Source organism: Sorex araneus, chromosome 1 (genome assembly GCF_027595985.1).
Source record: "Sorex araneus isolate mSorAra2 chromosome 1, mSorAra2.pri, whole genome shotgun sequence".
NCBI classification, from domain to species: domain Eukaryota; kingdom Metazoa; phylum Chordata; class Mammalia; order Eulipotyphla; family Soricidae; genus Sorex; species Sorex araneus.
In genome coordinates this window covers 107,754,958-107,769,081 of record NC_073302.1, presented here as the reverse complement: position 1 = coordinate 107,769,081, position 14,124 = coordinate 107,754,958, and the positions used below count along the sequence as shown (strand labels likewise).

The 14,124-nt window shown below is 43.4% G+C and overlaps 1 non-coding gene across 1 annotated transcript; it reads right to left on the bottom strand.

The window, feature by feature from the left end:
• Positions 1-849: 849 nt before the first annotated feature.
• On the bottom strand, positions 850-987 carry LOC129400903 (small nucleolar RNA SNORA70). The gene has a single exon (XR_008627959.1). It is a non-coding gene; the product is annotated as a small nucleolar RNA SNORA70 (small nucleolar RNA).
• Between the last annotated feature and the right edge of the window lie 13,137 nt (positions 988-14,124).

The following is a 14,124-nucleotide window of genomic DNA, read 5'->3' as shown; positions in this document are numbered from 1 at the left end:
CAAATGGATATTTCATGTGGATAAATACCAAGCATCCTGCTTGTTGTATCATATGGTAAGAGTATTTTCCGCTTTTGAAGAAATTGCTGAGCTCTCTTCCAGAGTGAATATGCACCATTTTGCTTCCCCCTCGGTAATGAATGAGAGTTAGGCGGGATCCCGCTGTTCCGTACCCTTATCAGCATTTGGTGTTGTCAGTGCTCGGGATTGGGCCATTCTAATAGGAGTGTTTGCTTTAACTGCTCCCTCTTCAAATACTCCATTTAAAATTATCTCTGCAGTCGAGACTTTCCTGCTTTGCTTTTAAAACTGCTTCTCATTTCCTTCTAATATGACCAAAGACTCTCTCCTCTGTTTCTTTATTGACTTTCTAATTTTCTCCAGATGGAGAGACTGTATCTTCACACTGTCTGGGTAGGACTCTATGTCCAAACCTTTGTTTTTCAGTTGCAATTTTTCATTCATTAAACAAAAGAAACAGGGCGGATGTGGGGGCTGGGTATAGCTCCATGACTTTTTGGGGTTCTGCATTCTCCATTTGTCCCGAGGCCCACAGTTCGGGATGTACCTGCCCCCACAGCCACCCGGGATGCGTCTCTTTCTGGCCACGTTGTCTTCAAACTCATCCTCCTCGAATTTAGTTGTCTCATTTCTTGGGAATGTGGATCTTCTGGCGCTCAGGGAACGTGGCCTTGGCCTCGGTCACGTGTTTGGTGTGGATGGACACAGTGGTTTGGCCAACGTGGACTGAGCAACAGGCCCTGGGACATTTCAAGGACACGTACCATACCTGCCTGGAACCTAAGACCGGGGATAGCATGTGGGCAGATAGGAATGTCACTGAACAAGTGCAATCTCCCAGGTTCCTGGTGGCAGCCTCTACAAGTCACAGGCTCCGTGTCGCACCAAGAGAGCCGCTGTTTGCAGCCACTGCACACCAGGCCTCAGGGAATCATTCTTATTCCACCTGGTTGTGTTAACGTGAAAGTGGATTTCCCTGTGTTGGTGTATAGCATTGCATTAAAATGAATTGCATAAATGATTGGCATTGCATAAGAACCGTATAAGAAATTGGTATACTCAGCACTATCGTCATCTCGTTGTTCATCGATTTGCTCGAGCGAGCATCAGTAACGTCTCCATTGTGAGACTTGTTATTTCTGTTTTTGGCAAATCGCATATGCCACAGGTAGCTTGCCAGGCTCTGCGGTGTGGGTGCGATACTCTCAATAGCTTGCCAGGCTCTCCAAAAGGGATGGAGGAATCGAACCCAGGTCAGCCACATGCAAGGCAAATGCTGTGCTATCACACAATGGATAGCCCATTGGACTTCCGGTATACTCAGAAGATTGAAAATTAGAGTTTATATATAAATCTCAGTAAAAAAATATTTCCCTCTAAGATCACACAAGGCTCAACCTTTAACAATATGTTAGCAATATCTTATAGAAGAGCTTAATGGCCCCTGCAAAATACAACAATCTTCACACTCTTTCCCCTAAGGAAACTTTGCTGGTAGCATTTTCAGTGGTTTTTTCATAACAAACAATACAAAATAAATTATTTCAGTTCCACTTTGGGGCTGGGGTTGGGTTGAGGATGGAAAGATCTGAAATATGGTAGTGGGAAGGTGTAATGGTGGTGGGATTGGTGTTGGAATATTAAATGTAATCAAATATTGTGAACTACTTTATAAAAAAATAGAATTTATTGTACAGTTTAAGTAGATGGGTCTGGGTCCATTCCCAAATGTCCAGGCACCCCTTTACCTGTGAATGACTCATCCTGTCCTTGTCACTGTCCCCTGTACAACCTCCTGGTCCCAGCCCTCGCCACCTACCTGCCTCCAGTGTACAATGGCCACATCTGGCCCCCAGGTCCTGCCCCCACGTTGCTTTCTGTCTCACGTACGCTTTCCTGGCCGGAAATCATATTGCTGGCCCTTTTCGGACCATACCCCAGTGCTCCCTGCCATCTTGCTCTCCTTAGTCTCCTACTGTGCCCCTGTGCCATGGATGAGACTCCTGTGTTCAGTATCTGTCCCTGCCTGGGCATCCGAGGCCTGCCCGAATCAGAACTTCCCTGGGTATCTGAGCCCTGCCTGTATGCTGCCACTGTCGGGCTGTGGGGCTTGCTGGTACTCCCGCCGTCTGTCTGGGTGCGAGCCCTGCCTGTGTGCGTGTGTTTGCAGGGAGGTGGGGGGAGGGTGGTGGGGGATGTTGGGGAGAGGGAGAGAGATGAAGGAGAAGAGAAAAGGGGAAGAGAAGAGATGAGAGGGGAGTAGGGAGGGCTGGGAACTTCCTTTTATCTGCTGCTGTGCGAGATTTAAAGTGACCGACTGAATTTACCCAGTGCGCCACCATCCCACTTGTGCTGTATCAGTGAGAATTTACTGGTTTTACTTTCCTGGCGTCTTTATCCCCCAGAGAGGAATCTGCTGGGGCTGCTTCCCAGCGACCTTCCTCTTGTAGACGGAGGTTCTTTCTTTCTTTCTTTCTTTCTTTCTTTCTTTCTTTCTTTCTTTCTTTCTTTCTTTCTTTCTTTCTTTCTTTCTTTCTTTCTTTCTTTCTTTCTTTCTTTCTTTCTTTCTTTCTTTCTTTCTTTCTTTCTTTCTTTCTTTCTTTCTTTCTTTCTTTCTTTCTTTCTTTCTTTCTTTCTTTCTTTCTTTCTTTCTTTCTTTCTTTCTTCCTTTCTTTCTTTCTTTCTTTCTTTCTTTCTTTTCTCTTTGGGTAACACTGGTGACACACAGGAGTTCCTCCTGGCTCTGCATTCAGCAATTACTCCTGGTGGTGCTCAGGGGGACCTTATGGGATGCTGAGAATCAAGCCTACTGTACTATCGCTCCAGCCCCAGACTGAGGTCCTTTAATTCAAAAATCTTTTTTGTTTGCTTATTTGGCTCACACCAGTGGTATACTCAGGTCGTACTCCTGGCTCTGTGCCCTGGGATAACTCTTGACAGGCTGGCAGGTGGGGGGTGGGGTCGGGGAGGGGCATATGGATGGGATGCTGGGGTTCCGACTCAGGTCAGCAGCATGCAAAGCAATTTCCCTACCAGTTGTACAATCACTCTGGGCCCCAATGCAAGAATCTTAAATGGAACTTGGTAGCTCCATGGGCTCTCTTTGAAAAGGAGGGTCAGTTTTCACCCAGTCTAGATCATGAGTCAAGGATCAAGTGTTTTCTGAAAACTGCACATTCCTATTTCACCACACCAGAGAAGTAAAGTGTGTGTTACAGTTGCAAGGATAACTGAAATCCAATACTGCTTTGTGAGGTCCCCATTTTCCAATTTGCCAAGTCTGCAATTAAGCAAATTACGAAGCAAAAGATAATTATAAGGTTAAAGCAATACCTCCTCAGGGGGACAAAAGGACCACTGGTAGTTCAATTGGTGTGACATCTCACATGTTGGTGAAAATGGTAGAATTCTAGAAGGAGGGAAAGCTTGCTGAGAGATTGAGGTGGGTGAGGTAACACAGCAGCCAGGGGATCAGATTATATAGCACCCTAGGTGAAGGCCGAGGTTAATTAATGGGTGCTGGACTAGCAGCAGGAAGAAGTCGAACACTGCTGCAGCAAAGACAAGCAAGGTCAGGGTTGTAAGGAGAGACAACACTGTATATTAAATATGTTGACAGCGGCTCAAGCAGTCCTAACAATGGAAAATAAGAACTTGGCTTAGAGTCATTTACAGAGGATAAGAGGGTTTACGTTTTTTTTTTTTTTTTAAATGCTGGCATAACAAATTATCACCCGCTTAATGGCGTAAAACAAGAGTCCCTTATTAATTCACAGTTTATTGATTCAGACATCTGGTTGATATCTCTGCTCCAGGATCTCACAAGATGAATATTCAGGTAAGCTGTAGAGCGAGCTCTGGGTTTTGTTGTTGCTGTTTTCTGTAGTTCTGGAGAAGAATCTCCTTGTCAGGTCCTGAAGGAAGGGCGTTGCCAGAATCGGGTTCCTAACTGCTGTGGGACTGAGACCTTTGGTTCCCTGCTGCTTGCTCCGTCCTTTTGGCGGTCCCCTTCATCTTCGACCAGCGTGTGAATCCTATTTTATGCTTCAGATATCATCAGCTTCGCCTCCTATCTTCTCCTCCTACCCCACTGCTAATGCCATCAGTGGGCCTAAGCTCAGGTTTGTCAAAGTGAGCGTGACGAGATTAAGCTCCCTCAGAGAATCTCCTTTGAAGGACCGTTGGGGCCATAGGCTATAACAGTGCTGGAGAGAGTTTCATAGTCATGAGTTCTGGGAATGAGGGCAAGGAACACGGTGGTCTCATCACGGAAATTCTATTCGTCACAGTGGGTTCCTTCTAGCACACGGAAAGCTTTCATTTTCATGGACAGAGAAATCAGAAACCTCTTGAAAATCACATGTGTCACAGACTTTTGTTGTTGAGTTTCCTTCGGAAGAGTAGTTGGGATGTCAAATAGCTTCAGTTCAAACTTTCGTTTCACGTTAGCACTTCTCTGCTTGTTTTTGTGTCACACCCAGCAGTGCTCAGAGCTCTCAGGATCACTCTTGAAGACCACGTGGTGTGGGGAATCAGGCTGGAGTCAGCCTTAGGCAAGGCAAGCTAAGCATACGTGCTACCACGGCAGCCCATAGGCTAGCATCTTTAAACATTGCTGAGTAATTACTCACTGGATTTTGAACAGTCTACTTCATTAAGTATGTTTCTGTGGTGCTGGGAATCGAACTCAGGAGCTCAGACACATGAAACCTGCATTCTACCACTGAGCTACATTCCTGACCTGAGCAATACTGGTTGAGACGTCTAATGAACAAGAGACTTTGTGATTTAAAAACATGTCTGTGACTTGAAAGTGTGGCTATAATCTGAATCTATTATGAGTGTTTTTTTGTAATTATTTTAACGAGATATTTTAAAATACTGTTTTAGTTTGCATATAAAGCAGCACATTCTACAGTAATTTTTTATAAACAGGATTTTGAAAGGTTGTGATTTGATCCAAGGGCCACAGTGACTGAGGTCAACTGCAAAACTATTCCACATGTACTCCATATGGGATTCTATTAATAGGAAATGTCTTGAAAATGGCAAAAATTGTGATCTTATCTTGCATGTACCTTATTTCTTGTTAAATACTCATTAAAATACTTGTATTTTTTCTTAATTAGATTTTTTTCTATCTACCTCCACGACCCAACAGCTGCCATGCTCCAGGCCACTTTCCACATGCTCGGGCCAAGCCTCACACGAGTGAACATATTCTTTTTTTTTTTTCTTTTTTTTTTTATTAAATCACCGTGTGGAAGATTACAATGCTTTTGGGCTTAGGTCTCAGTTATATAATGCTGAAACAACCATCTCTTCACCAGTGCCCATATACCACCACCAAAAAAAAAAAAACAAAAAAAACCCCCACACAGTACACCTTCCATCCCGCCCCCCCACCCCCTACCTTGTAACTGATAAGTTTCATTTTACATTCTGTTTACTTTGGTTACATTCAATATTTCAACACAAACCTCACTATTGTTGTTAGGAGTACCCCACTAGATTCAGACCTACTGTGAAGACAAATAAGGTCGCACGGCCGCGGTAGCTGAGCCATCACATCGCAGTAGCGGCCGCGCAGTTTTGAATTTCTGTACTTTAACCAGAAGTCCAGGGAGATTTCTTCCAGATATTAGATAATTGCAGGCTTGAAAACCCAATCTGTGGTCGTCTTAATATGGCGGCCACCGCGCCCTTCATCCCCGGAGAGAAAGAGGCGAGAGAGAGAAATACCTTTCCCCTCCTGGGCGGGCATGGGGCCGAGGCTTAGTTCTCAGGCTGGAGACATTCTGCGAGGAGTTGCTCACACCGAAAGAGGTTTTGCTGGGTCTGGATTCACGCTTGTGCAGCTGCGGAGAGCGAGTGAACATATTCTTCGACCGTGCGGCCGCTTCACAGCCATGTAACACATCATCACAGAGGGAAATAAATATATTTGCCTCTGGGAGAGCCTGGCAAGCTACCGAGAGTATCCCGCCCGCACAGCAGAGCCTGGCAAGCTACTTGTGGCATATTCGATAAGCCCAAAACAGTAACAATAACAGGCCTAATTCCCTGACCCTGAAAGAAGCCTCCAATCACTGAGAAAGATGAGTAAGAAAAGGCTGCTAAAATCTCAGGGCTGAGAGAAATGGAGACATTACTGGTGCCCGCTCGAGTAAATCAATGAACAATGGGATGACAGTGATACAGTGATACAGATTTTTTAAATGCCTGTATATTTAATTGTTGTATATTGAACTCCTGTTGCCTAACTCCTATGTTAGCCCATTGGGTTGATTCTCTATGTTAGTGCTCCTGCAATGTCTGTGTCTAACTTATAGTAGGGACCCCATGATACTTGTTGAATGATTAGGAGAGATAGCAATTTTACATGATAATAGTTCAAGTATTTGGAATTATATTTTATTAGAAGTTATTGTTAGGGAAAGAGAAATATTTCAAATTATATGAATGTCATGTACAGAAGTGGTGAAATTTCACTCATAAAAACCAAAAAGGAGGACTAACTCTTCAGAATACATTTGGTTTTTTTTAGTGAATCATGATTTCTTCAAGTTGTATTGTGATATAGACCAGAGTGGGTCACACCCAATGTGAGCAGAGCTTTCTCCTGGCTCTGTGGTTAAGGATAACTCCTGAGTCCAAGTTCCCTGTAGAGTGGACAGTCTCTTGGTTTTCTGAGAAATACCGAATTATATTCTTGGCAAGCAAGGCTTATCCATTTCTTCTCATCTACAATGTTCTTTCCTCATTGGCTCCCATCCTTTCTCTGCCACACCAGGCACCATGTCTTTTTTTTCCCTCCCAATTTTATTTTACTTTTATAAAGTAGTTCATAATAATTTATTACATTCAATATTCCAACATCAAACTACCACCATAACACTTTCCCACCACCATTATTTCAAATTTTAACCCCCCCAAGATAGTCCCCAAAGCAGGTCCTACATAATTTATTTTGTATGGCTTGTTATGAATAATGCATTAAAAACAATTTAAAAAGTTTCCTTAAAGGAAAATGTGTGAGATTTTCACCTCACACATTAGGTCTCAGTTATACAATGCTGAAACAACCATCTCTTCACCCTGGAGCCATTAAATTCTTGTATAAGAGGTTATCCAATCATTGGGAAAAACGAGTAAGGAGAGGCTGCTAAAATCTCAGGGCTGGAACGAATGGAGATGTTACTGGAGCCTGCTTGAGTAAATTGATGAACAATGGGATGACAGTGATACAGTGATAAGAGATTATTAACATGTTTTTAAACGTTGAGCCTTGTGTGCTAATATTTATTTATTTTTGGATCAAGATCGGTTGCCTTCTACCTTAACCCCATCAAATGTGGTGTGCTACTCTTGGTACATCTATGGGGTAGAGCATAAAAATCTCGTATAGCCACAAGTGCGGCCATGTATATCAGGGTTTCTAAAATTTTTAAGTAGGGTGATATAACTGGAGATGACTTTGGGATCCTGAAGCATCTCTGCAGCTTGTGAGATTGATTTGTGAGTCTCTGGATCATGGCTGTGAATGAGTTTATATGGTTCATGGGCTCTGGGAGAAGACAGGGAAATGGGGGGAGGTCGCCCATCCCCAACTCTGCAAGAGACTGGGAGATTTGGGTCACAAAAGCAGCATACCTAAGAGGTTTTCAGCAGATTCATTCTCATGCATGAGGGGCCCATCCTGAATCTGTGGAGATGTGCCATGAGCATGATGGTGGTTGGATTCTGGAGGTTTTTGGCTGCTGGGGCTCTTTTGGGGCTGGTGCTGGGCTCATCCATGCCCCTCTGGTTGCCCCGGTGAGAATCAGCCTGGTGTGATGTCTCGAGGTATCCCTGCAGCTTGTGGCTCTCTTGTGAGATTTATTTGTGAGTCTCTCATCATGGCTGTTAATGAGCTTCTACGGTGCCAGAGGCAGTTCATGGGCATGGCTGCCAGGCTCCAGGGAAGACAGGGACATGGGGGGAGGTTGCCCATGCCTCACTCTGTGAGAGACCAGCACCATGTCTTAGCTTGAGCTCACTAACCGAGTAATAGGAATTAGGTGCGTAGGAAAATCCTTTCAGTTCTCTGTGTTGTGTGGTTGGGAATTCATGACCAGGGTGCTGGATGATCGGGGTCCTGGTGAGGGACCTCCTCCTGGGGTAGACATTCACCCTCTCTGGGTCCTCACACTGGGAGGGGGCATGTCTGCTTCTGTTCTTCCTCTTATAAAGCTATTATTCCCTGCTTTTAACCTTTTGTGGTCATGTGACACAGGTCATCTCTAAGGCACATCTCCCAGTACACTGGCGTCAGTGTTAGGACTTCAAAGGAAGGATTTGGCGTGGAGGAGGACACAACTCAGTGTCCCCTGTCTTCATGGTGATGGGACATTGTGCTGCTTCTGTTGGTACTTGGCCTTCTTTTCGAAATTGTTGATGTCACTGCTAGGAATAGTCATGTCTATTTGGCCCTGTGCTCCGGCCAAGGTCACAATATTCATCATCTTTTTTTTTTTTGAGCTTCCACTGACTGTCATCAAAATCTTGGCTGAAAAATGTCAAAAAAGTATTGGCTTCTATTGCATAAAAGCAGTCTCTTTACAGCTCCTATTGCTTCATGTGTCCAGTTTGCCCCAACTTTGGAAGTTGATGGTTCACATCAGACAGATTTTGCCACCATAATGCTGCAATGCAAATAATCCCAAGTGGTTTACAACAACGCACTTCTATACTTTGGCCATAAGTCTGCAAATCCATTGTGATTTGGCTGACCTCGGCTCAACAGGACTGGGATCCCCTGAGCTCTAGATTTTAGATTTGGGTTGAGGTTGTACTCCACCTGTCTTCAACCTGGTATTCGGGCTGCATTTCTGCACGGTGACCAGGGAATGCTCTTCTCTTAGTCACAAAGTGCTTGTTGACCAGTTTGGTACTTAGTCTACAATCCAGAATCCAATGTCCATAGAAAATTGGAACAGAAGTAAAACATTAGGGACCCAAGTGGATGGTTAGCAGGGATGTTGGGGAAAAGTCATATCACTGATCTTGGATCTCTGTGAACTAGGGTCTGGCTTCACTGGAACTGCAGGAGGCGAAAGGGTGGGCAGGGAAGGGACTGGCAGTAGCAAAGAAAGTCAAGGAGAAGGTTCATTAGTCTGAATGTCAGTGTTACTCACCTGGCAACCACAGTTCCTCAGACAGACATGACACAAGCCAAATGTTTCTACAGCAACACACACAAGACGACAATTAGATTACCAATAACATTTCACTATTGCAGTTGGATTTTAGAACTGTCCATGGACACTTTCTTAATTTTTGAAAATTTCTCCTTATTAAAAAAAATCTATCCAGGGCAGGAGAGGCAGTTCATCATCTGGAGAGAATGCTGGGTGTGGTGTAGGCTGGGGTTCGTTCCCTGTGACAAGCGCCCACCCACCCTTACCCCAGCACTGGGCTAGTAGTAGCCACTAAACACTGCTGGGTGTGGCATTCAAACAAAGCTAAACCAACAAAGCCCATCCAATTTACTTAGAATTATCCTGTCAGTGAGACACACACCACACACACACACACACACACACACACACACACACACACACCCTCCTGTCCAAGAGAGCCTTAACTAAAACTCAGGAACTGCAAATTGAGATGGAATTGAGTTTGCATCTTTATTTCATTAGCTTCTAGCTGAAATACAGCATTTCCTTTGATCAGAAATGTAAGCAACAAATCACCAGCGTATTAGCATTACGTGTGGCTTGCTCATTAATGGACATCTTTGGCTCGCATCATCTTGTGTTTGCTATGAATATTTAAAATATCCCTTCCCATCATGATTACATTGAAAATTTGCTTGATAATAACAAAATTAGATTTGTTATTATCATGTTCATAATAAAGGTATGCATATATTTGTCAGAAACCTATTTAATTGAAAAGAAGTTATAATTTTGGTCAGTAGACACGGGTTCGATTCCTCCATCCCTCTTGGAGAGCCTGGCAAGCTACCGAGAGTATCCCTCCAGCACGGCAGAGCCTGGCAAGCTCCCCGTGGTGTATTTGATATGCCAAAAGCAGTAATAAGTCTCACAATGGAGATGTTACTGGTGCCCACTTGAGCAAATTGATGAACAGTGCAGTACAATGCTACAGACATTTAAAGGAAATTTGGGGGATCCTACCAAGTGGTGGGCAGGAAACTAGGGATCTCCATCCTTGGGTGACCCTTGTGATGCCAGAGACTGAATCAGGGTCGACTGCATGTAAGGCATGCACCTTAACCCCAGTACTGTTGACCTAGCCTGCAGACTTTATTTTTAGAGAAGTTTTAGGATGACATAAAAATGGAGTCAATTTCTTTCACTAATAAGTTGTGGGTTTCCACGTATGAATCTTGTATTATTTTGATATATTTACACCCAAGTAATTTTTGATGTGCTACCATAAATAAAAATAAATAGTAATGTTTTTCCATTCCAAATTCATTTTATTATGCTGGTATATAGGAAAGAAGTTGACTTTTGTATATAATAAACCTTGTGTGTTAACAACCTTGCTTTATAGCTTATTAGTTTTAAATGTTTGGGGTCAGTTCTTCCTATCACTGTGAGTTTATAGCACTATATATATGTATATATCATGTATATGCACACACACATACATGTATAGATTTGTGTGTGTGGGTATATGCTATACCCAGCTGTTCTCAGAGCTACTCCTGGCTCTATGCTCAGAATTATTCATGGTGGGAATTGACCTGGGTTGGCTGTATGTAAGGCAGGCCCCCTACTCGCTGTCCTGTCTCTCCAGCCCCATGCCCCTGTGATTATAATGCAGATGCTCACTTGGTAGCTGTGAGATCCAGTGTGTGGTTTAAAGCAGCCCAGACATCTCATTGCCAGCGTCTGGCCAGCCTCTCTCCTGAGTTGCTCCCAGCTAATGAAATGTATATCTCAGTCCTTCCCGGCAGCTGGAGAGAGCAAGATGCACATTCCAGACTGCGTGTTCTCTGTATCTGAAAGCCAGGTATGCTTTGTTTTTGACAATCCCTGCTGTTCCCCTTGGCATACACAGGGCTGCATCACTCCATTAAGGCAGCTGGCAGAACCCAGGACGATGACACTTTTCCAGAGCGGCCAGAGTCAGTGAAAGGTTGAGCAGAGAAGAATGGGCAATGACAAAACGGCCTAAGCTCATTTTCCAAAGTGAAAATTGAAGCTGGGAATTTATAAGATAGAGACACGGAGTTTAGAGGAGGGGGATAAAAGCACACTTCCTTTCTTGCTTCAGCTCACCTATTTCTTAAAAGACCAATTTCAGAATTCAATCTAAGGAAATGGCTTAGTTTTCCTTCAGCCCCATCTACCTGTTAGTTGCATAATTGTGAGACGTGTCATTTGTTAAAAAGAAGCCACCAAGGAATGCCCTGACTTCTTCATTCCAATTATTTTCTCACTGAGAGGGTTGGGAGCAAAAGGAATGTTGAGGTTTTTGTTTTTGCAATTATATGGCAAATATTCTTCGGTGATTGATTGGTTCTTCTTTCTGGTGACTCAAGTGTGATTATACGTACAGGAACTGGGGACAAACGGAGCAGCAGGTTTCCAAATGGGTCTCAAGCTTTCCCAGCAGATTCTTATTCTACCATAGAAAGAATGATCCCCAAACAAACCTGCAGATGCTCTTCAAAGAGAGAGGAAACTGACCTAGATGCATGAAGAGAAATGGGAATAAGATGTGGCTTCAAGTGCAGCTTTGCAAAGAGTAGTCCTCGAGTGCATTTTGATTCTTTACTCTACCTAAGCTTAAAAGTCTGGCGAAGGAGTGACCTCTGTGCATTGCCGGGTGTTACCCCCCACCCAAAAACAGGCTGGCGAATTAGGGGGAAAGGATGCAGAAGTTGGCAGACTTCCTGACATTGTTCTCATTTAACCTGGACATGGATATTCTTCCTAGTGTCACCAGTTTGTGGAACAGTCCATGTAAAATTGTTGAAGATCCGTTGTTTATGGAGGATATTTACTTTCAAAATGTTTGAGAGAGGGGCTGGAGCAATAGCAGAGCAGGTAGGGTGTTTGCCTTGCACGCGGCCGACCCGGGGTTCGATTCCCAGCATCCCATATGGTCCCCTGAGCACCGCCAGGAGTAATTCCTGAGTGCATGAGCCAGGAATAACCCCTGTGCATCGCCAGGTGTGACCCAAAAAGCAAAAAAAAAAAAAAAAAGAAAAAAAAACCCCAAAAAACCCAAAAAAAAACCCAAAAAACAAAATGTTTGAGAAAATAGCAGGGTTGTGTGGCAGACACATGATCAATCTGGCAGGTTGGTGAAAGATAGAGCCAGAATAAGAAAGAATATTGCTTATCTTGTGGATATAAAACAACACACATATCAAATAGTTTTTTATCAGGGCTTCTTCGGGGGACTACGGCCAAAGATGACTGGAGAAAATTATATTCTTATTTTTCCACTCATGTCCTTTCTTCCTTCCTTCCTTCCTTCCTTCCTTCCTTCCTTCCTTCCTTCCTTCCTTCCTTCTTTCTTTCTTTCTTTCTTTCTTTCTTTCTTTCTTTCTTTCTTTCTTTCTTTCTTTCTTTCTTTTCTTCCTTTTACATTTGGGATCACACCCATCTCTGCACTCAGGAATTAGTCCTGGCAATGCTTTGGGGTCCCCTAATTGGGGACCATATAGGATTCTGGGGATCGAAGTCAGGTTCACTGCATGTAAGGCAAATGCCTTACCCATTACACTATTGCTCTGGCCCCTTTTCTACTCACTTTTAACTGAAATTGAGCTCTCCCTATTGTTATGAGTCTAGGTTTCATAACACTGTTAAGGATATTCATGGCATCAAAAAATGTTCAAACTTCTGGAATAACTGCCTTCATCAATTAATGGGTAAACACTGGCCATATCAAAGAAAATATCAGTACCCTGAACTATGAAATATATGAATTTACAAGAAACGCTGTATTTAATTAATTAATTTATTTATTTATTTGGCCACACCTGGAAGTGCTCAGGGCTTACTCCTGATTCAGTGCTCAGGGATGACTCCTGGTGGAGGTCAGGGAACCCTATATGGTGCCAAGGATTGAACTCGGATCAGTTGCATGCAAGGCAAATGCCTTCTCCACTTTGCTTTCTCTCCAGCCCCTAATAAGAAATGCCTGGGAAATGCCTGAAGTCATTGCATACTGATACTGATGTCTACTATGTCTTATAGCTAGCTATCACTTTGCAGATAATACAGAAGACTCTTGTGTGGAGAGCCTCCACAGGACCGGGTGCTTCATAAACAATACCTGTTCTTGTTAATTTCACCGTGCTTTGAAAAACAGGATGTCCTGTCACGCCCACAAGGTGTAAGAAAACAGGATGTCCTGTCAGGCCCACAAGGTGTAACTAGCCTATCAGCTGCAGACACTTGGGCGTAAACAAGCAGCGAGAGGTATATAAGGAGGGAAGCTGCCTAGCTAGTGGATTCCCCCCTGTTTCCTTTTCCTTCATTCGTCCTTAGTCCAGCCTTCGTTCGTCCTCTTTTCCGTTTGCATGAGAAGTTTCTTAATAAATCGCTGCAAGAAGAATCTCCGGGTTGCGTGTTACTTTACACTCTTGCACTACAATAGTGGTAAAAACTCCGAGGGATTTGGAGGAATGATATCTTTGATAAAAGGAACTAAGATGCAATTTTTAAAATTGGTATATATATATCAATCATTAAAAAGCTTACTCAGACTCTGCACATAGTAGTTTGGAATATTCAAAATATTCACATATGCCTAATTCCATTCCTTTCTATACTCAGGTTTTTGAATTTCACTTTTAAAAGTGAATGAAGCCAATTTGAAGAGCAGTGTCACGATGGGCATTTGGAGACATTTACGCCTGTTCAGCTAAACCACCAAGCATCTTTTTCCTGGTAATCTCACGTGAACCTAACCAGGTAAGCTCACATCTTTCTTTGTATGTAAGTCTCTGTGTCACTTGGACAAGTGGACAGAACATTGGTGTGAGATCATCACAAGCTAGTTCATTCTCTGGACCAGAACAAAATGGTTTTTGAAATGGCATGAAATGAAAGTTTCTTTTCTGATAAG